The sequence below is a fragment of the Phoca vitulina genome, unplaced genomic scaffold, assembly GCF_004348235.1.
Source record: "Phoca vitulina isolate PV1807 unplaced genomic scaffold, GSC_HSeal_1.0 scaffold7, whole genome shotgun sequence".
NCBI classification, from domain to species: Eukaryota; Metazoa; Chordata; class Mammalia; order Carnivora; family Phocidae; genus Phoca; species Phoca vitulina.
In genome coordinates, this window is record NW_022589710.1 from 38738838 (window position 1) to 38760015 (window position 21178).

At 39.5% G+C, this 21178-nt stretch overlaps 1 protein-coding gene across 4 annotated transcripts in view; it reads left to right on the forward strand.

The window, feature by feature from the left end:
• The first annotated feature begins 11085 nt into the window (after positions 1 to 11085).
• MPP5 (membrane palmitoylated protein 5) overlaps positions 11086 to 21178 on the forward strand; it is a 79774-nt gene continuing 69681 nt past the window's right edge. The window contains exon 1 of one of the 4 annotated variants that reach the window (XM_032405353.1): positions 11086 to 11157. The gene's annotated coding sequence lies outside the window, so the exon portion shown is untranslated. The other 3 variants (XM_032405351.1, XM_032405355.1, XM_032405354.1) reach the window with 3 other exon arrangements.

Here is a 21178-nt window from a genome sequence, read left to right on the forward strand (position 1 = left end):
GCTGATCTCTTTATGGGGAGCCCAAACTTAGGCTTACCTATGGTCCTATGGGATTTTCCCAGGATTGTGGGCAATTAGGTAAAGGATAGAGAGCTGAGAAGGAAGAAAGGGGAAAATTGCTTACGAAATCCTGGGCATGTCCCCTTCATCCAAACCCATCTTTCTGTTCCACTTTCCTCTGAACTATTGCAAATCAAATTCCTTGCAATCCTAAGCAGCCAGGTTCAGTCTCTATTTATGAAACCAGGTCTAAAAAGAGAAAGGGTGGGAGGACCCTAAAAGAGAAGCTGTTTGTGAAATTTAACAATGGGCTCCATTGCAAGGATAAAGACATTTTTTAACTTAAGACCAAATTAAGTTGTCTCTCCTTCTGTGCTTTTTTTCTCTCCTGCTTCTGGCTTTCTTCTTTCTTCCTCACTTCCCTCTCTCTCTTCCACTTTCCCCACTATTTTTCTTTTGCCCTCTGGCTCCCTCCCCTCATGTCAAATCTACTTCCCTCAATCTCATGCCTCATCTGTCTCCCCTTTTCTCAGGGGAATGGATGCGAGGAAAGGAAAGTAAAACAGAAAAAGAAAAGGCCAATGGAAAAAACATGTAAGACAACCAAAAGGTAATTTTTTTTTACAATTATAAGTCGCTATAGCTATAAAGGACAGATGTGACACTTGCACAAGAAGTTGTCAACAAATTGACTCTTTGAACATGGAATCTTATTACTTCTATTGTAGTAACAATAGAGGTGGAATGGGATGTTGACAGTTTGTGGTGGTTTCCGCCCTAGAATCCTTCAAGGGTCAAAATGTAATGTCAGCACATGGATTAGAGGGAGTGTCAGGTGAAGCACTGGAAGAGAATTGCTTGCCACTGCTTTGACACGTGATTCCGTCATTCGCATTCCTACTCTTCCTGTTTGCTCCCTCCTCACACTCTTGGCAGGAACCACTTGGCCATATCTCGTCAGGGCTCTGCTGTTGGAACTGAGGTGCCCACCCTTCTGTGTCACTCTGCCACCAAAGTTAGCTTAGCACTTGGTCACTTATCTTAGTAACAGGAACTCACCCAGATGCACACCATGGGCCAGAGGTGGTGCACCAGAGGGAGACGGTGTGGCCGAAAAATAACAAAAGTCCATGCACGATGACACCCTGGTTTCTCCACACACTCCTCAGTCTGTGCCTGCTCTTTTGTCATTTCTTGCCCCCTCCCCCCAATAATATTGTCCCATGGTGGTGGTGGACAGTGACGGAGCGGCGCTAGGGTAATGCGTGCTGGGACCTCCGTCCACCTAGGGAGAGTCCCAAGTCCTGTCGTTTCTCAATATATTACAGAATTTAGAAAGAAAAATTCACTGGAAGAGAGCTCAATATTCTACAAGGATTTCATCCTTTGATGGATATATATTCTATAACAATGAAATATCAAATATTAGGGTCTTATTAGAGAGCAGCAAATGCAAAGAAGAGCAGAAATAATAATATACATACCATATTTAAATCTTGGCTTCTGAAATTTAAAAAGTGGCTCCCAAATATTTAAATTGTGAATTGCCAATATATAAGAAAAAGTAGGTGGTTTTTTTTAATGGTGAAAATATTTTGTTACTGACAAAGGCTTCATATTATCACAACTGAAATGTGAAAGTTACTTGGCCCCTTGTTTACAATGAGCATATATCATGTGTATGTAAATATATACATATGGCTTATTTTGGGATGCAGTTTAGGACAGATTAAGGACTTGCAAATAATTCAGTGACCCATCTATAAATTTTAAAGACTAAAAGCCCATAATCTTAATCTTGACATCTTGATTTATTAGATTCTTACATGGGTAGAAATGGCTTTTATTTATCTTTTAAGATTGTATTTATTTATTAGAGAGAGAGTACACACATGAGGAGGGGGAGGAGCAGAGGAAGAGGGAGAAGCAGACTCCCCGCTGAGCAGGGAGCCTGACGCAGGCCTGAATCCAAGGACCCGGAGACCATGACCAGAGCCCAAGGCAGATGCCAACCTACTGAGCCACCCAGGCACCCCAGAAATAGCTTTTAAAAACAAAAATTTTAAGAAATTAAGGAGGTTTCTTTAACATCACTTCAACCTCTAGATTTCAAAAATGAGATCTTATCTGTCCAGAGGATCTTTATTGTTAGATTAAGAAAAGAAACTATATTTAAAAATGCAATTTTGCTTATTTTGATCACTTATTTTACTCATATTTAATTTTTTAATGTTTTATACTTAACAATAATAACTTTTAAAATGTGCTGTATTTTAGACCTTTGAATTGAACTGACTTTTCCATCTTTTTTTTTGTCAGATAAATACAAACTACTAAACTAAAAAACAAGCATGGCTCAAGAAATAACCAACACAAGAGAAAAACCAAGCAGTGTCTTCCATGTGGCAGAAATAAAGGCTACTACTAATCAATCATTGAGCATTTAAATTCATGCCAATCTAACCTCTTAAATCTTGGTTATTATAATTGTGGATGTCAGTTTTAAAGGAAGGTAGAGAAATAGAACTATTAAGGTTTTCACTTCATAAACTCAATTTTTATCTGTAGGGCTTCTTTTCTTTGGGATTGTTGGATAAATGTTACTCTCTTTGGTTTCACTTTCCTCACTTGGACATTAGCCCAACACTGTGTTGTTTCTACCATTAAGCACTATGAGGTTCTTGAAGGCGGGGACCGTGTTCTTTCTGTCTTTGGGTTTTAAGTGTTGAGCATCTGGCCTGAGAGACAGTATTTGCTGAATCAATGAATGCCACTTCCAAACAGGTTTTTAAAAACTTCCATTCCTTTAAATATAGAAAAAGAACTATAGACAGTCCCCATCCAAAGAATAATTTGGATTTTGAAAAGCCACTACTTAGTCCTTTTCAAAACACTGCCAGTCATTCTCCCATGTGCTTTGCATGCCTTCTCCATCTTCACAACAATCTGAGGGGTATTATTATTTTCCTGTTTTACGGACAGATGGTGAAAGTGGAGCTTACAGAGGTTATTTGTTCAAAATCATGCAACTAGGGAAAAAGATACATATCTATCTATATCAAATTTCACACAAATAGCATATAGTACTTGTATTTCTACTGTGACCTGAGGCGCAACAAAGAATACATCTCACCTCTCCATCTTCTCCTTCCTGTCCCACAGACAAACTTCTAGAAATATATGTTCCAGTATGGTAGCAACTGGGTATATGTAGCCAGTGAGCACTTGAAATGTGGCTAGTGCAGCTGAGAAACTGAATTTTAAATTTCTTTTAATTTTAATTGATTTAAATTTAAATTTAAAAACTGAGGCAGTGTAGAATATTTTTTGCATTAAACTTAAATGTGTTGTTTTGGTAAGGGTACATTTTTTCACTTCAACTGCTGAAAATTTAGCATCTGAATTGAGAAATACTTTTAGTATAAAATATACATCAGATTTTGAAGAGTTAGTATGAAAAAATAACAAAATATCTCAATAATTATATTGATTATGTGTTTAAATTACAATATTTTGGATGTATCAAGTTAAAATTTATAAATTTATTTCATCTGTTTCCTTTTACTTTCTTAACTAGCTGCGAAATAAGATCTCACAAAATTACGTATGTGACTCACATTATATTTCTGCTAGACAGGAAAATCCTCTACCCATTCCCCTTGGCCCACAATCCCAAGGAATTCATCCTCCTCCTTTCGTTGCTCCAAAGATGAAAAGGAGTTCTTTCCCATTTCCACAATCAAGAGTGAAGTAGTTTTCCATGCAACCACTATGGGATCACCATTAGGGCCATTTTTAAGTTATGATTATATATAAGCTAACAGTTTCTAATTTGGAGGTGGCTGTCTCACAACAGAAAATATTTCCTTGAGAGAGATTATCTGGAACAAATTGATTCTGTGGTGAAGAAAGTCACAACTAAGACTATTATTACCTAGTAACAGAGTCCTTCAAGAGGCAGTACCAGACCACCACAAGTGTAGGTGACTATGTGGAACAATTTGATCTTTCATACATGATGGTCCCTGTACAACTCATTTGGAAAACAGGAAGTTTCTTATAAAGTTAAGACATCATATCATATGACCAAACAATTCTACTCTAGGTATTTACTCAGGAAAAATTAAAACATGTTCATAAGACATATGTTCAAAACAAGACTTGTACACAAATGGTTATAGGAGTTTTGTTCATAATAGCCAAAATCTGGAAACACCCTGAATGCCCAGCAACAGGTGAATGTTTCAACAAGCTGTGGTATATTCATACAGTATACATGTAGTCTATTCATACTACCTACCAACAACAAAAAACAAACAGTGCAACAAAAACACGAGTGAATCAGAAACATCCCATTGAGGGAAAGAAATCAGATATAAAAAGAAAACATGCAGGGTGCCTGGCCAGCTCACTCAGTAGAGCATGGGACTCTTGATCTCCAGGTCATGAGTTCAAGCCCCATACTGGATGTAAATACATCCTACATGATTTCATTTAAATGAATCACTCTCCATGTACCACTTTGCAATTAATTCCCTCCAGCCCAGCCTCACCCCATATGACCACTGCTCTGATTTGCCTTTATAAATTGATTTTTGCCTTCTAAAGTTTAGGACTTTTCCACGAGAAAAAAGTTTGTAAGTCCCAGATGTCTGTTTCTACTGAGCTTTTGCAAATTCCTAGTTAGAACTACCTCCTTTATCTGATCTGTAATTTCCACTGGAAACTCCTTTCCTGACTGACTTCCCTGACCCTGTCTCGTGGCCGGGGTATGTATGCTTTCAACTGACACATCCATCAAAGGGTCACACATATAATAGTAATCTGTTAGAAGTTAGAAACAAGATATCTAAGCTTGTCAGAGACTCATGGAAGTTCAGGAATAAAATGTAAGAGCAACTGATTTTGACTTTTGAAGGAACTTTCTGCTTTCTAATTCTCAGCTGTATTAATTAAATGAGGGATTATTATAGTAGCTGGAATGAACCATGAAGCATGGGAAGGAGGTGGTAATGAGCAAGAAGTTTTCTTTTCCCTTTTCTCTTTGCATTTGCCATGCTCTCTTCCTCCTTCCCCACCCAGACCACCACTTAGGAGCAAAAACAGTCATCTTTAGGCAGAAGTTATTCCTAAGACAGGCTAGTTACAGGCCAAACATTTGACAAAGCTGAAGTTTTTCTTTGACCTTTTCATCATCCCTATTCCACTTATGTCTATTTCTTTCATTAAGTCATTTTTCAACAAATATTTACTGAGTACCATCTATATGTCAGATACTGTTTTAGATGCTGGGAAATCGTAAAAAATAAGTAGTGATGAATAAAATAGACAAAGTCTTTGCCCTCATGGAGTTTACATTCTACTTTGGGGAGATAGATAATAAATATGCAATATGTCAGATGGTGAATAATTACAATGAAAAATAAAGTTGGGGAAGGGAGGTAAGGAGTGCCAGGACGTAGGGCATGAGAGATAATGGGGCTCACTCATAAGATAACATTTGAAATGAGACCTAAGGGAAGTGAGGGAAAGTAGGCATGTGGAGATTGGATATTTCAGGTATAAGAAACAGTGAATGCAGAGGCTTTGAGGCAGAAGCTGTTGGAATATATAAAGAGCAGCAAAAGCACCAGTGTGGCTGGTATGAAATGAGAAAGGGAAAGAGCAGTAAGAGTTAAGGTCAGGAAGGTCGTGTTGGACTATACACTATTGAGCACAACAGTGATTTGATTTCACCTTTATTTTAGCAGAATCACTCTGGCTGTAGTATTAAGAGAAAATATGGGTGGGAAAGAGCCTATTGCAGTAATCCAGGCAAAAGATGATAATGTCTTTGAGTAGGGTGGTAGCAGTGGGGTTGGTGAGAAGCGGTTAGACTCTGGGTATGTTTTAAAGGTAGAAATAAAAGGATTTCCTGATGGATTGGATGTGCCGTGTGAGAGAAAACCTGAACAACTGAAACACGTAGCATCACCATACACTGAAATGAAGAAAACTGGACAAAAAAAGTTCTGATGTGTTAAATTTGTAATGCTCATTAGAAATCCTAATGGAAATGTTGAGTCAGCAGTTAACTATATGATTCTGGAGTTTGAGGCAGAAGTTCAGGCTAGAGATCAGTTTAAAGTTGACAGCGTATAGATGGAATTTAAAGCCATGAGATCAGATGAAATCATGTAGGGAGCGAATGATAAAGAACACGATAAAAATAAGAAAAAAAAAAATAAGGACAAATCAGGTGCCTGGGTGGCTCAGTCGGTGAAGCATCTGCCTTCGGCTCAGGTCATGATCCCAGGGTCCTGGGATCGAGTCCCGCATCAGGCTCCCTGCTCAGCGGGGAGTCTGCTTCTCTCTCTCTCCCTCTGCCCCTCCCCCCTGCTTGTGCTTGCTCTCTCTCTCTCTTTCAAATAAATAAAATCTTTTTAAAAAATAAGGACAAGTTGTTAATGTATACAGTGCAGGGCACTGTTTTAAGCACTTTACATATATAATTCATTTCATCTTCACAACCACTGTGGGAGGTAGCAACTTTCATTATCCTCAATTTATAAATGAGGAAACTGAATCTCAGAGAAATTAAGTGATCTCCTTTTGATCAAATGGCCCCAAATGGTAGAGCGGGGATTCAAAGCCAGGCAGAGAAGTAAATATTGACTGTTAGAGTCCTGGGACACTCCAATTGTTAGCATTCGGGGAGATAAAGAACCAGCAAGGAAATGAAAAGGAGGTTCCAGCGGGTAGGAAGAGAAGCTAGAATGATGTTTCCAGAGCCCAGAGGACAAAATGGAGAAAATGCTCCCTGCCATCAAATGCTGCTGACAGATAAGGAAGATGAGAACTCAACACTGACCTTTGCATTTAACAAAGCAGCTCTAATCAGTGACCTTGACAAAGACTGTTTTGAAGCAGTGGTGGAGTTAAAGCTCAGAGTCGGTCCAAGAGAGGATAAAAGAGGCATTTAAGTTCAACTCTGGAGTTCAGCACAGATACCACCCCTACCCAGTCATAGGTATTCACATATCTATGTGAATTAAAAACAGCAGCTGAGATTTGTTCTACAAACAAAACAGAGATTTGATTGGGAGCTTGGGGAGGAAAAGATATGGGTAATTTTATAGCCATTTTCAAGGAGAACAAACTTGATTTCCTTTCTCTTAGCATTCAATCTTGGTCTTTCCTTCATTAAAAATTTCCAAGCTCCAAATTTGCCTATCTCCTCTCTTCAAAATAAAATTTCTCCAGGACCATGTTTTATTTGTCTGCTCATCCCCAGCCTAGCCCAGGACCAGTCAAGAAAGGTACCAATGAAAGTGTGATAAATGACTAACATCCTAAATGTTGAATATCCTACCCTGAAGTTATTGTCGACTACTTAATGTTCCCATAATAAGCCCATGCTTTTCTGTGTGTACTTTCATGCAGTTATTCAAATTGATAAAAAGTTTTATGCCCATCTTTTTAAAGCCATGTACAAGATCTTGGTTTTCCTATTATTGTGTGTATTTTCATAATAGCTTATTCTCTGTCCCTTTCTCTGTCCCCCATCATTAAATAGTAAAGCTTCTCCTGGTATAAGACTTTACCTTTGAGTCCACGGAGAACTTTATTTTCATTTACCATAATTTCCCTTGTATTTTACCTATATGGACTTGTCTTGTCCCTTTCCCCAGCTTACTATAAATTCCTCCAGGACAGTAACTATCACATGTTTTAATTCCTTACAGCACAGTGCTTAGCACATAGAAAATACTCAGTATATATTTTTTTAATTAATGGGTGAAAAGTTATTTGATTTGAATGATACTGACCTGTACTAAATGATACTGCTTCTAACCTTAGACAGTGGGACCTCCCATTCCATATAGTAATAACTGCATAATGTCCTTAGCTTAGAGACAATTTTTTAAGCTAGATTTAGGAAAGGTTAAGAAATACTATAACACATCAAAATAATAACTAAACCCAGTGAAATTCGAAAAGTTCACGGTTTGTTGGTTTGCCTTTTTTATATATTTAACACTTTTTAAGATATGTAGTTAATAACTAATAAACCTACTAAGTGCTTGTTTCATAACTTCTCTTATATATGAATTAGTGAGTATTCTAATTTATTCTTTTTTTAGATTTATTTTTTTCAAAGATTTTATTTATTTATTTGAGAGAGAGAGAGAGAGCACAAGTAGGCAGAACGTCAGGCAGAGGGAGAGGGAGAAACAGGCTCCCCGCTGAGCAGGGAGCCTGACACAGGGCTCCATTCCAAGACCCTGGGATCACAACCCTAGCTGAAAGCAGCCACTTAACCGACTGAGCCACCTAGGCGCCCCCTAGATTTTTTTTATTTTTAAGTAATCTCTACACTCAATTTGGGGCTCGAACTCACAATCCAAAGATCAAAAGTCTTATGGTCTTCTGACTGAGCCAGCCAGGCTCCCCCCCTTCCTTTTTTTTTTTTTTTTTAAGATTTTATTTATTTGACAGAGAGATAGAGAGCACAAGTAGGCAGAGTGGCAGGCAGAGGGAGAGGGAGAAGCAGGCTCTCCGCTGAGCAGGGAGCCAGACGTGGGGCTCGATCCCAGGACCCCAGGACCATGACCTGAGCCGAAGGCAGCCGCTTAACCAACTGAGCCACCCAGGCGCCCCAGGCGCCCCTTTTTAAATTTACATTATTTCTGATCATCTGGTTCATACAATTATAAGAGAGTAGGCTGCTAATTCAGTTATGGAAACTTGGCTTTCACTAGTACATAGAAGTGATAAAACCAAAGGGATATAATCAATAGCTTTAGTTAAGGATTTCACATATAATGGTGAGTGGTAGAATCTTGAAAACTGAGATTTCAGACCTGTTGCAAATGGCTGAAATGAAATGTTAATATATTTCCCCAAGCCTTGAATGAAATAAATGTTATAACATTATATTATATAAACATATAATAGAGAATGTTGGCAAACAATGGATTAAGCAGATGCCAAAATGAGGAAGGCAGAAGGGTATTTAACTATGGGTACTCTCCACTATACACTTGACTTTATAGTTTGGCTTTTACTACTCACCCAAAATACTTAGCTACAAATTTGCCAGAGTGACTCAGTGGATGAACTGCCTTGTGCCAAGAATGAATAACTCTTTGGAGGCTTTAAACCACAGAATACGATTTCATTCTGTTTGAGGATGAATATTATATTTTCTTAACCCCCTAAGCTATCCATGTCAGAGTCCATATGCAGAGGCTATCAGAATCTTAAAACTAGAAAATAAACAAACAACAGAAACAAAAACAAAAATAAACAGTAGCTAACTCATTATATTACAGATGAGAAAATTTAGGCCCCAAACCTGTCATGCATCCCAGTAGTTATCATCAGATCACAGAACTAGTAACCATCAAAACTATAACTCAAATCTAATCACCTTGCCTCCAGTTTCTATACCTTCCACTCTTCCAGGTATCCTTCATTTTTTGCACACGAGGCCAGTAATTTGAATGATTTGGGGATCCTGGGAATGTCTCTATTTAGCAGAGAATAAATTTTCTATCTGCCATTGAGTCTACCCTCTTTTAAAAAGAAAATACCTTTAGGAATTAAAAATACTATTTGTGTAGCACTTTACAAAGGCATTTCCACATATTTTGAGATCAATAGCTGCTATCTCCTACAGATAGTGATCATCATTTTATTAGGGTGGGGTCCTGTGACAGAGGAGTCCAAGCAGCTGGAGAAGCAAGTCTAGGTAGCTGGAGGGTTCATTTGGGTGGGGGTGTTTTGCAAAACTGCTTTGGGCCAGGCAATTGGAAGGTATGGGTAAAGAGAGACTATCTTTCTAAAGAGGCCATTTCTTTGAACAGGTAGGTCAGTGGTTCTTTTTTTCATCCCCCCCCCCCCCCGCCAGGATTTTATTTGAGAGAGAGAGCACAAGCAGAGGGAGCAGCAAGCAGAGGAGAGGGAGAAGCAGGCTCCCTGCTGAGCAGCCCCGAAGGGATGCAGAGCTCTATCCCAGGACTGTGGGATCAAGACCTGAGCTGAAGGCAGACGCTTCACCGACTGAGCCTCAGGTCGGTGGTTCTTAACTGGAGGTGATTTTGCCACAGGGAACCTTTACCGTCGTCTAGACACATTTTGATGGTGACCAACCGGGGTAGTGGTACTACTGGCATCCAGCAAGTAGAGACCATGGATGCTGCTGAACATCCTACGGTGCACAGACCAGCCCCCACAACAAATTATCTGGCCCAAATGTCAATAGCGCTAAGACGGAGAAACCCTGTGCTAAAGAAAAACTCGTGGAGGAGCTAGAGGAAGCTTCCTTGAATTATTACTTATTTTACGCATTTAAGAGAAAATAGGTCCCATACACACTACAGCTGTTTTTTCTTTTTGGATGTAGCTAACAGTTTCTAAGGAATCTTGAAGACTTTATCTGGATTTCCTTGAAGACCCCACTGTTTATGGGTTGGCCCAGGTCATTAGGTGCATTCACTCGAGTTTTGGGCAACTGCTCTGGCCCTTGGCATCCTTCCTTTCTGGTTTCCAGAACTCGGTCCTAGCTGCTAGCTTTTGGGCGTCTTCTGCGGTAGCAGAGAATTCTGTGGGGACGTTACACATATCCACGTGTTTAAGTATGTCGTGGCTCTTTTTTAAACAAATGTTAGATTGTGTGACGTGCCTCACAGGACCCAGGAGTCGCCTCCAGGGGAATCAGATTTTCTTCAGGAGCTGACGGGCCCCCAGGGAGAGGAAGGTCAGGGGCTCTCCCGACAACAGCCCGCGTCCGACTGCGTCTCAGGGAAACCTCACGTCCCCACACAGCCCTTGTGCTGGCGAGCACGAAGCAGCTCCAGCCTTCCTTAGAGGTGCGCGAGTGCGCGCGACCCGCCGCTGGGGGCTGCGGAGCGGACCAATGAGTGGGCCCTCTCTCCACGCCGGCGCGGGATTGGGCGAACCGCGCCAGCCTCTCGGCCTAGCAGCGGGCGGGGCGCGCCGAGAAGGAACTGGGATAGGCGCGCCCGCTGCGCCAGCGTCCCGGGGGCGCGTGCGCGGTCTCGCGGCGGCCGCGGGGGCCGGTCTCGCGCGGTCTCGAGGTGGAGTGAGTCGCTGGCGGCGGCGGCGACGGCGGCGACTGGCGGTGGGGCGGAGGCGGGGTCTAAGGATTGTGAGGTGGGGAATCGGGAGTTTCTGGATTCTTTATCCGGTGTTTTAAGTGCCGCAGGGGAGCTGTCGTTTGTGCAGTGTGTGGGAGCGGCCGGGGCGGGAGGATCGGCGGCCGCGGTGGCGCAGAGGTAAGAGGCGGACCAGCGGCAGCTGTTTGTGGAGATCTTAATCAACAGGTCCCGGGGAGCGCGTCGGGGGGAGGGGCGGCGGGGCTTGTCCCCTCCCCCACTCGCCGCTCGGCCCGGGAGGGACTCGGGGCTGCTGGGCTGGCTGCCCCGGGCGGCGTGAGCCCAACCTTTGTCCCTCGGGGGGACGCTGCCCGGCCCTGCCCGCTCCCTCTGCCTTGGCATGGGACCACCTTGGCGGGGGCTCCAGCCAGCCCGGCCGGGGTTGCAGGGGACACGGCAGGGAGTCCCCTGCCCTCGGCGTCCCCCGTGCCCGGCTTCGCGGCTCCCTGGACTCCCTCTCGGGCCGGGCGGGGGAAATCGGTGGGGCGAACACTTTTCTTTAGAAGACGGAATGTAGTCAGCGTTCCTCTGCCTGACTCAGCTCCTGGTATTCGGTGCTTATTGCGTTCTTTAAACAAATAAACAGTTCCTACTTCCTTGTGTCCACTTTTAAAGAAAAGCCTCATCTCGTTAATGGTTTCTGGTAATTTACTTGAAGTTTGCAAGGTGAACTTTGAAGCCTGTAAATTATTATAACCCTCATTTAATGAAAGACGCTTTAAACAATCTTTGGCGTAAATTATGTAACTTCCTAATAATAGTAACTCACCTGTTTAGTTGATTGGCTTACAGTAATGTGTACGGAATTTAGGTTTCGGTCGGAAGGTTTTTCTTGGCAGTTGGCGCTAAAATTAAAATCTTGATAGCTGAGAGGTTTTTAGAAGTAGCATACAGTGTGTGTTTTGTCTCCGTACTCCTTTAGAATTGTGAGAATTTAGATTTGAAATCCTGTAGAACAGGACTTTCGAAATTTTGATTTTCCTGACAGGGTAAAAGGTGTTAATATTTCTGATTTTTTAGAAAAAAGTAATTTCGTGCTTTAATGGTAGTATCCTAATTATGCCTTTGGATTATACCAGAAGTTAATAACCTATTAAATTCTGCAATAGGAACAAATGACATGTGGTTATTGGTGTCTTTTGAAGTTTAAGTATTGGTGGTAATGAAATTGTTAAGTAAGCTTTTTTGGATTATGAACTACTGGTTTTTTACTAGTTCCCTGTGGACATGGCATATGAAGTTTTAAAAGGCTCTTTAAACTATTGTAGTAGGCTAAAGCTATTAAATTATAATGTAAGATCTTTATAGATGAAACGGGCAAAAATACGAAAAGCAATTCATTATTTTATCTTTGCTAAAAAGGACCAAGTAAATTTTACCATGTATTTAAATGACTTTTGGCTAGACAGACCAGAACTTGACAAGTAAAGATGGACTCATTAATAATATTAACTTGTTTTAGAATATTAAAATGGGAGAGTTTTACTTGAGGGTGACCTGAGTCAGTATGGTGGGTTTAGCTCTTTATAGGCTCTTTCTGATTTATGATCTTGATTAAAAAGTTCAGCACAAACATAACAAGAAATTTGGTCCATTATATGTATCAATTTACTAAGATGTTCTGTTTCTCTGATAGTTTCTGATTTCAGGGTGTCTGGGGAAAATTTCTCAACATAACGTTCTTAGAATATAATTTTTGACTATATATTGAATATATATAAATTTTGACTATATATTTATTGAATGATAGAGTTCTTGAGTTAGGAAATAATCTTAGTGTTTTCCAGGAAAAGGAAGTGAGGTTTGTAGAGTTAAGTAGTCCACAGTTTGACTGCTTGTTAGTGGCAGAGTTGGAACTAAATGCTAGAATACTTGTCTCCAGATTCCAAGTACAGTGCTCTTTTCACTATATATATGCTATTATTAGATAAACAAACCAATAAAATATTCTTCTCAAACTCCTGTATGTATTTAGCAGGGTTGATTCTTTCCTTTATGCATTTCTCTCTTATTTTAACAACCACCGACCACCATTAATTCATTCCCCTGCAAAAGGGTTGTTTTCAGTTTTTCAGTATTTCAAACAGTGTTTAGTGAATATCTTTGTGCATGTCTCCTCAGACACATGTGTGAGGGTTTCCTAGAATGTATACCTACCCTAATTGGAATTGCTGGGCCATAGGTTGATGTGCATTTTAAGCTTTACTAGCTGCAGCCAAATTACCCTCTAAAGTTTAACAATTTATAACAGTATAGGAATCATCTTTGCTCACGCTTGGATTTGTCTGATTGGCATGGTCAGATTTTTAAATTTTTGCCAATCTGATAAATGATGTTTCATTTTCCTTGTTTTAAAAAGATTTTAACTTTAGGGGCGCCTGGGTGGCTCAGTCGTTAAGCGTCTGCCTTCGGCTCAGGTCGTGATCCCAGGGTCCTGGGATCGGGTCCCGCATCGGGCTCCCTGCTCAGCAGGGGGCCTGCTTCTCCCTCTCCCACTCCTCCTGCTTGTGTTCCTGCTCTTGCTCTCTCTTTCTCTCTGTCAAATAAATAAATAAAATCTTTGAAAAAAAAAAGATTTTAACTTTATTTTTAATTTACATGAAATGAAGTTTTGTTTTGTTTTTGTACAATTCTTGTTGTACAGTTGTTTTGACAAAGACATAGATCTGTGTACCTACCAAAATCAGGTATAGGTCCAGCACCTATAAAATTCCCTTAAGCTGCCCTTCTATAATCAACCCTTCCCTCACCTGTAATCCTTGGCAATTAATGATCTGTCTTTCCCTATAGTCTGTCTTTTCTAGACTGTCATATAAATGGAATCATTCAGTATTTAGCCTTTTGAGTCTGGTTTCTTTCATTTAGCATAATACAGTTGAGTATTCATCCATGTTGTGAGTGTATCAGCAGTTCCTTCTGTTTTACTGCTGAATGTAGTATTCCATTGTAGGGATGTACCACAGTTTGTTCACCAGTTGAAGGATATTTGAGTTAGTTTTAAAATTTTTAAAAATTTTTTTAACTCTGAAAAAGTTGCTATAAATCTCGGGGAACAGGTTTTTGTGTGAACATAAGTCTTCATTTCTGGGTTATATGGAAGTGTATGTTTAACTTTACTTAAAAAACGGTCCCGTGGTAGGTAGACTAAAGATATACTAATCCCTGGAACCTGTGAATAAACTAGGTTACAGCAAAGGCAAATTAAAGTTGCAGTGGAATTAAGGTTGCTAATCAACTGACTTTAAAATAGAGAGAGTATGCTGGTTTACCCAGGTGGGTCCAATGTATCGCAAATGTCCTTAAAAGGGAAAAAAAGAAGTAGTAGAGTAAGAAAGAAAAGGTATAAAAACAGAAGCCGCTCCAGATAGATGAAGAGTTCTTGGTTTTGAGGATGGAGAGAAGAGCCTTAAGCTAAGGCATGTGGTGGTCTCTAGAAGCTGGAAAAGGCTAGGAAATGGATTAACGTTTGGAGCCTCCAAAAGAGAATGCAGCTCTGCCAGCATCTTGATTTTAGCCCAGGGAGACCTAGGTCAGATTTTTAATGTACAGAACAGTAAAATAATAAATTTATGTTATTTTTAAACAACCAAGTTTGTGGTAATTTGTTACAACAGCAAATTGTTTTTTTCCAAAGAGGCTGAACTGCTTTATATTCCTACCAGCAATGTATGAAGAATGTTCCAGTTATTTTACATCCTCATCACTTTGTATGGTCAGTTTTTTTAGTTTTACATTCTGATAGGTTTGTAGCAGTTTCTCACGTGGTTTTTATCTAATGATGTTGAATATCTTTTCATATGCTTATCTGCCATCTGTATATCTTCTTTGGTGAAGTGAAATCTTTTGTCCATTTTATTTTTTATTATTTTTTTAAAAGATTTTATTTATTTATTTGACAAACACAGCGAGAGAGGGAACACAAGCAGGGAGAGTGGGAGAGGGAGAAGCAGGCTTCCTGCTGAGCAGGGAGACCCGCTGAGCAGGGAGCCCGATGCGGGGCTCGATCCCAGGACCCTGGGATCATGACCTGAGCTGAAGGCAGACGCTTAACGACTGAGCCACCCAGGCGCCCCTCTTTTGTCCATTTTAAAATTGGATTTTCTAAATGTTGACTTTTGAGAGTTTTTCACAGTCCATTGTCTGACAGGTGATTGTTAAAAAGATTTTCTCCAGTGTGTTGCTTGCCTTTTCCATCCTCTTAACAGTGGCTTTTGAAGTACAGAGGTTTTATATTTTGATGAAGTCCAGAGTATTAGCATTTTTTTATGGATCTTCTGACGTTGTATATAAGCACTTTTTGTCTAATCCAAGGTCACAAAGGTTTCTCCTATGTTTTCTTTTACAAGTATTATAGTTTTATATTTTATATTTAGATCTGTGTTCCATTTTGAGTTAATTTTTATTATAAAGAGAATTTTGGGTTGAGTTTCATTTATTTGTCCAATTGTCCCATGACCATTTGTTGAAAAGACTTTCCTTTCTCCATGGAATTGCCTTTGTGTCCTGGTCAAAAACCCTTTGACTACATTTTTGTGGGTCTTTCTAGACTTCTGTGTTTCATTGATACACTTATCCTTTGCTACTGTCAGTGTCTTGATTACTGTAGTTTTAAAATAAGTCTTGAAATCAGGTAATGTGAGTTCCCCAACTTGTATTCTTTTCAAAAAATTGTTTTAGCTATTTTAGTTCTTTTGCCTTTCCATATAAATTTTAGGATTAGCTTGTTGATATCCACAAAAAAAAATCTGCTAGCATTTTGATTAGGATTGTGCTTAATCTATAGGTCGACTTGAGGATAATTGACATTTTAACAAAATGGAGTTTTCCAATCTATGAACATAGTATTTTCCTCCATTTATTTAGGTCTTTGCTTCCTTTCATGAATGTTTTGTAGTTTTCAGCATATAGATCCTGCAAATATTTTATTAAATCTATACCTAAGTATTTCAGTTTTTTTGGTCCTATTATAAAGGGTCTTTTTAAAAAAACGTGGCTTTTGGGGTGCCTGGGTGGCTCAGTCGGTTAAGCATCTGCCTTTGGCTCAGGTCAGGTCCTGGGATGGAGCCCTGCATCCCCGCAGAGCAGGGAGCCTGCTTCTGCCTCTCCTGCTCCTGCTCCCCCTGCTTGTGCGCCTACGCTCTCTTTCTGTGAAATAAAATCTTAAAAAAAACAAACGTGGGTTTCCAATTGATCGTTGCTAGTATATTGAATTACAGTTGATTTCTTTTGTATTGACTTTGTATCCTCAGTTTTTATGAAACTCATTTATTAGTTCTAGGGGTTTTTTTGGGGATAGATTTCTTAGGATTTTCTGAGTTGACAGTCCTGTTGTCTGTGACTAAAGAACTGTTTCTAATCTGTATACCTTTTCTTTTTCTTGATTTATTGCACTAACTGCACATCTCACAGTCTAGTGAGAAGTTTGAGGAATGAAAGGGAACATCTTTGCCTTGTTTGCAGTCTTAAAAGGAGAACATTCAAGAGACCCGCTTTGGGGATCCCCACTGAGTGGGGAGTCTACTTGAGATTCTCTCTTCCTCCCTCCCACCCCCACACTCACTTGCTCACTTCTCTAAAATAAATAAATCTTTTTTAAAAATTATAAATATGATGTTACCTGTAGGTAATTTTGTAGATTCTCTAAATCAGGTTAAGGAAGTTTCCTCCAAGGTATTGCCTAGGATTTTTATCATGAGTAGATGTTGAATTTTGTCAAATGCATTTTCTGCATCTATTGAGATAATCATGTGGATTTCTTATGTTTAATCTGTTAGTATGGTGACTTACACTGATTAATTTTTGGTTCTAGGAAAGCTCTGTAGTTGTTTCAAACAAAATAATTTTGGATTATTCTTTGATTTATATACATTAACATTCTTAAAAATGAAGAAGGAAACCAAATATAAGATTTTGTGAACTAAAGTGTTTATAAAGTCAGAGGAGTCAAGATGTTCCTTAACAATTATGTAAATTTTACATGTTGGTACAACTTAAGTTTTCTTGATCTGTACTGGAGTTTATAAACTGTAGTTTACCACTGCAGAATTCCTGTTTAAAATTAATAAATGAAGAAAGAAAATATTATTTGTATCATTATAATCAAACATTCTTCATGCTGAGTTAATTTAGGAAAGTTGTTTATTTAAAGATTTTATTTATTTATTTGACAGAGAGATAGCAAAAGAGAGAGAGTGTGCACAAGCAGAGGGAGAGAGAGAAGGAGAAGCAGGCTCCCTGCTGAGCAAGGAGCCCAAAGCAATGTGAATCAGTGCGGGGCTCTGTCCCAGGACCCTGGGATCATGACCGGAGCTGAAGGCAGACTCTTAACCAACCGACTGAGCCGACCAGGCGCCCCAGGAAAGTTGTTTATTTAAACAATACATTTATATTTAAATGCCGAAGTATATTTTGAATGAAGATAAAATTATTTAATTGGTTTTTTTACTTGGAGTAAAAGCAATGGGAATTTTGAAAAAAACACAACAGCAAAAACCCAGGCTCCTTTCTCACGCCAGAAAATCAACTGTAGACCTTTGAGAAATTACATATATGTTTGTTTTAGAGTAGAATGAATTCAGTGAATGTATTAAATCATAAAGTGTGAAGTGAAATATAAATTACTTATTAGAAAAAGCCAGGCTCCCTTTTTTTTTTTTAAAGATTTTTTATTTATTTATTTGAGAGAGAGAATGAGATAGAGAGCATGAGAAGGGGGAGGGTCAGAGGGAGAAGCAGACTCCCCGCCGAGCAGGGAGTCCGATGCGGGACTCGATCCCGGGACTCCAGGATCATGACCTGAGCCGAAGGCAGTGGCTTAACCAACTGAGCCACCCAGGCGCCCAAGCCAGGCTCCCTTTTGCTCTACAGAAGATGTTCATGAAAAATTTGGGTGCATGGTAAAAAAGATGCATGCTCATAACACTTTGAATTGTGAAGTTTTCCTCCATCAATTCAAACTACAGAAAACAGTTTAATTATGAAAATAAGGTTTCAGTAATCTCATAATTAAGCTGTTTAATTTTATCATTTTTATAAGTTTGGGCTTATATGATTTAATCAAAATATTCAAGCAATTTGGCCTTTTGTCTCATATAATTTTAAAGTTCCTTTATTACGTTAATAGTTTTCCCAAAAACCCTAAACATTGAAGTTTTGAGGCCTCTGAAGTTCTTGGCATTTTTGATCCTTTTAGGCAGGGGTTAACAACTTTCTGTAACAGGCCAGATAGTAAATATTTATGCTTTGGGGGCCATATCATTTCTGTTGCAAGTACTCAACTCTGCTGTGACAGTGCAAAGGCAACCAAAGAAGTGAATGAATATTCCAATAAAACTTTATAAAAACAGTGTGTGCCTGATTTGACCTATGGGCTTCGTTTGCCTACTTTTGTTTTAGGCAAAAAGTCAGCAGGAGAAATGAAAATAATTATAGTAATCTAGTGGAAGAACCTTAGGATCAGCTGAATTGGGAAGTTAGTCCATTCTGTAATTCCCAGCCAAGCTCTGTTTCCTCATCTTATAACATGTAGCCACCTCAGAAGATGATTGAAAAGATTAAAATAAGGTGTGGAAGGCACAGAGCGAAATTTTCTGGCACATAGTAGATACTTAATATTTGCTTCTCTTCATCCAGTTTTATTACTGCACAATGCTTTGTGACAAATCGACAGATATGAAATAATTAAGGAGATTCAGCATTTTTACAGTTTGTAGTATATCTAAATACTTATTCCAAATATTAGAAATTATTAGAATAAGAATTATAAATAATTGTGTTTGTATTTATAGCTAAATTGTGTTAAATTATGGGGGTTTTTTTGATTTAAGTTATAACTGCGTGGCTTCACAATAGTATCAGAAACTTCACATCAAAAAACTGAGAATTTGTTTTGAAATATGATTTCATATTTTGAAGGTTTTACATTGTCACAGAAAATGTTTGATAATGTCACTTAAAATGCATTAATTTGGGGGCATCTGGGTGGCTCAGTGGGTTAGCGTCCAACTCTTGATTTCCGCTCAGGTCATGATCTCTGGGTGGTGGGATCCGTTTGGGGCTCCGTGCTCTGCAGTGAGTCTGCTGTCCCTTTCCCTCCCCTTTGCCCCTCCCACTGCTCTCGCGTGTGCACTCTCACGCTCTCTCAAATAAATAAGTAAAAATCTTTTTTTTTTTTTTAAGATTTTTTATTTATTCATTTGAGACACAGATACAGAGAGAGAGAGAGAGAAAGCATGAGCAGGGAGAGAGGCAGAGGCCGAGGGAAAAGCAGGCTCCTCGCTGAGCCAGGAGCCCGATGTGGGGCTCGATCCCAGGACCCTGGGATCATGACCCGAGCCGAAGGCAGACGCCCAACCATCTGAGCCACCCAGGCGCCCCAAGTAAAAATCTTTAAAAAAAAATGCATTACTTTGATTTGACCTAAGAAGTAGCCTTTCTGTATTTTGCTTGTATGCTTCAGAAGTTCATTTAACACTGCATTCATTTAAGGTGCCTGGGTGGCTCAGTACGTTAAGCATCTGCCTTCTGCTTAGGTCATGATCACAGGTTCCTGGGACCCAGCCCTGCATCAGGCTCCCTGCTCACGGGGAGCCTGCTTCTTCCTCTCCTCCTCACTCATGCTCTCTCTCACTCTCTCTCTCTCTCTCTCTCTCAAATAAGTAAATAAAATCTTAAAAAGCAGTGTAAAATAATTGCCTCAGGGTGCCTGGGTGGCTCAGTCGTTAGCTGTTTGCCTTTGGCTCAGGTCATGATTGGGGGGGGGGCGCGGTCCTGGGATCAAGCCCCGCATAGGGCTCCCTGCTCTGCAGGAAGCCTGCTTCTCCCTCTCCCAGTCCCCCTGCTTGTGCTCCCTCTCTCACTGTCTTTCTGTCAAATAAATAAATAAAAATCTTTAAGAAAAAATAAAAATAAAATAATTGCCTCCTGTGAGTGTACTCTGCTGGAAATTGTATAAATTCCAGTTTATTAATACTGGACTAGCACATTTAACTACTGTTAATGTTTTGCGAATCTGATGGTTCTTTGGACCCTTCCCCTGAAACACACAATGTTATGTATATAGTATCAGGGGATTCATGGAAATTAGGTTGTGAACCCCAGTTTTAAACCTCTAACCCCGGTGATTCATCTAAGGACTATACAAGTGACCTGCAGATGTTTTTCAAAATGATTCACTTTAAAAGAAATCAATAGATACTTAAGAGTTTATGAAAGGAAATTTGATAATTCTTTGTAGGCATCTTGAAGGGAGTGTTCTTTATATACCTTACCGATTTATACTTTATAGCTTCTCCTTTTACACTTAAACTTTATGGTAAGAGTAGTAATTCATTTGGCTAAATCACAGTATTTTTTGCTTTCTCCTAACTCTTACTAGAACAGTATCCCTTCCCTGTCTCTTAATGTGTTATGCAGTATGTATATTCTTTGTATATACTTTAAATATTAACTGCTACATTGTAAGGTTTTTATCAGTATTCTCCCTTTTACAAATGAGGAAACAGAGGCTTGGAGAGATTAACTGTTTTATCCAAAGTCTTATTGCAAGCGATAGCAAGGATTTGAATTCAGTTTATTTGACTCCAAAGCCCGTGGATTTTTCTACTTTGCCTGTGTTTTAGCCTGTCTTAAGGCTTATTTTAACAGTGTCTTTTTTGTAAAATGAAAATCCTTTTGAGGAAAGCTGTTTTTGATTTAGTGTTTAAAATGTACTTGAATTAAAGTGAAGAATCTTGAACCTGTAAATTGCAAGCTCCTTAAGGGTACGACCTGTTAGTATCTCACTGCCCAATATGGCACAGAGGAGATGCTTGTTCCCAATTTGCACTTTTTTTTTTATTATGTTATGTTAATCACCATACATTACATCATTAGTTTTTGATGTAGTGTTCCATGATTCATTGTTTGCGTATAACACCCAGTGCTCCATTCAGTACGTGCCCTCTTTAATACCCATCCCCAGGCTAACCCATTCCCCCACCCCCCACCCCTCTAGATCCCTCAGTTTGTTTCTCAGAGTC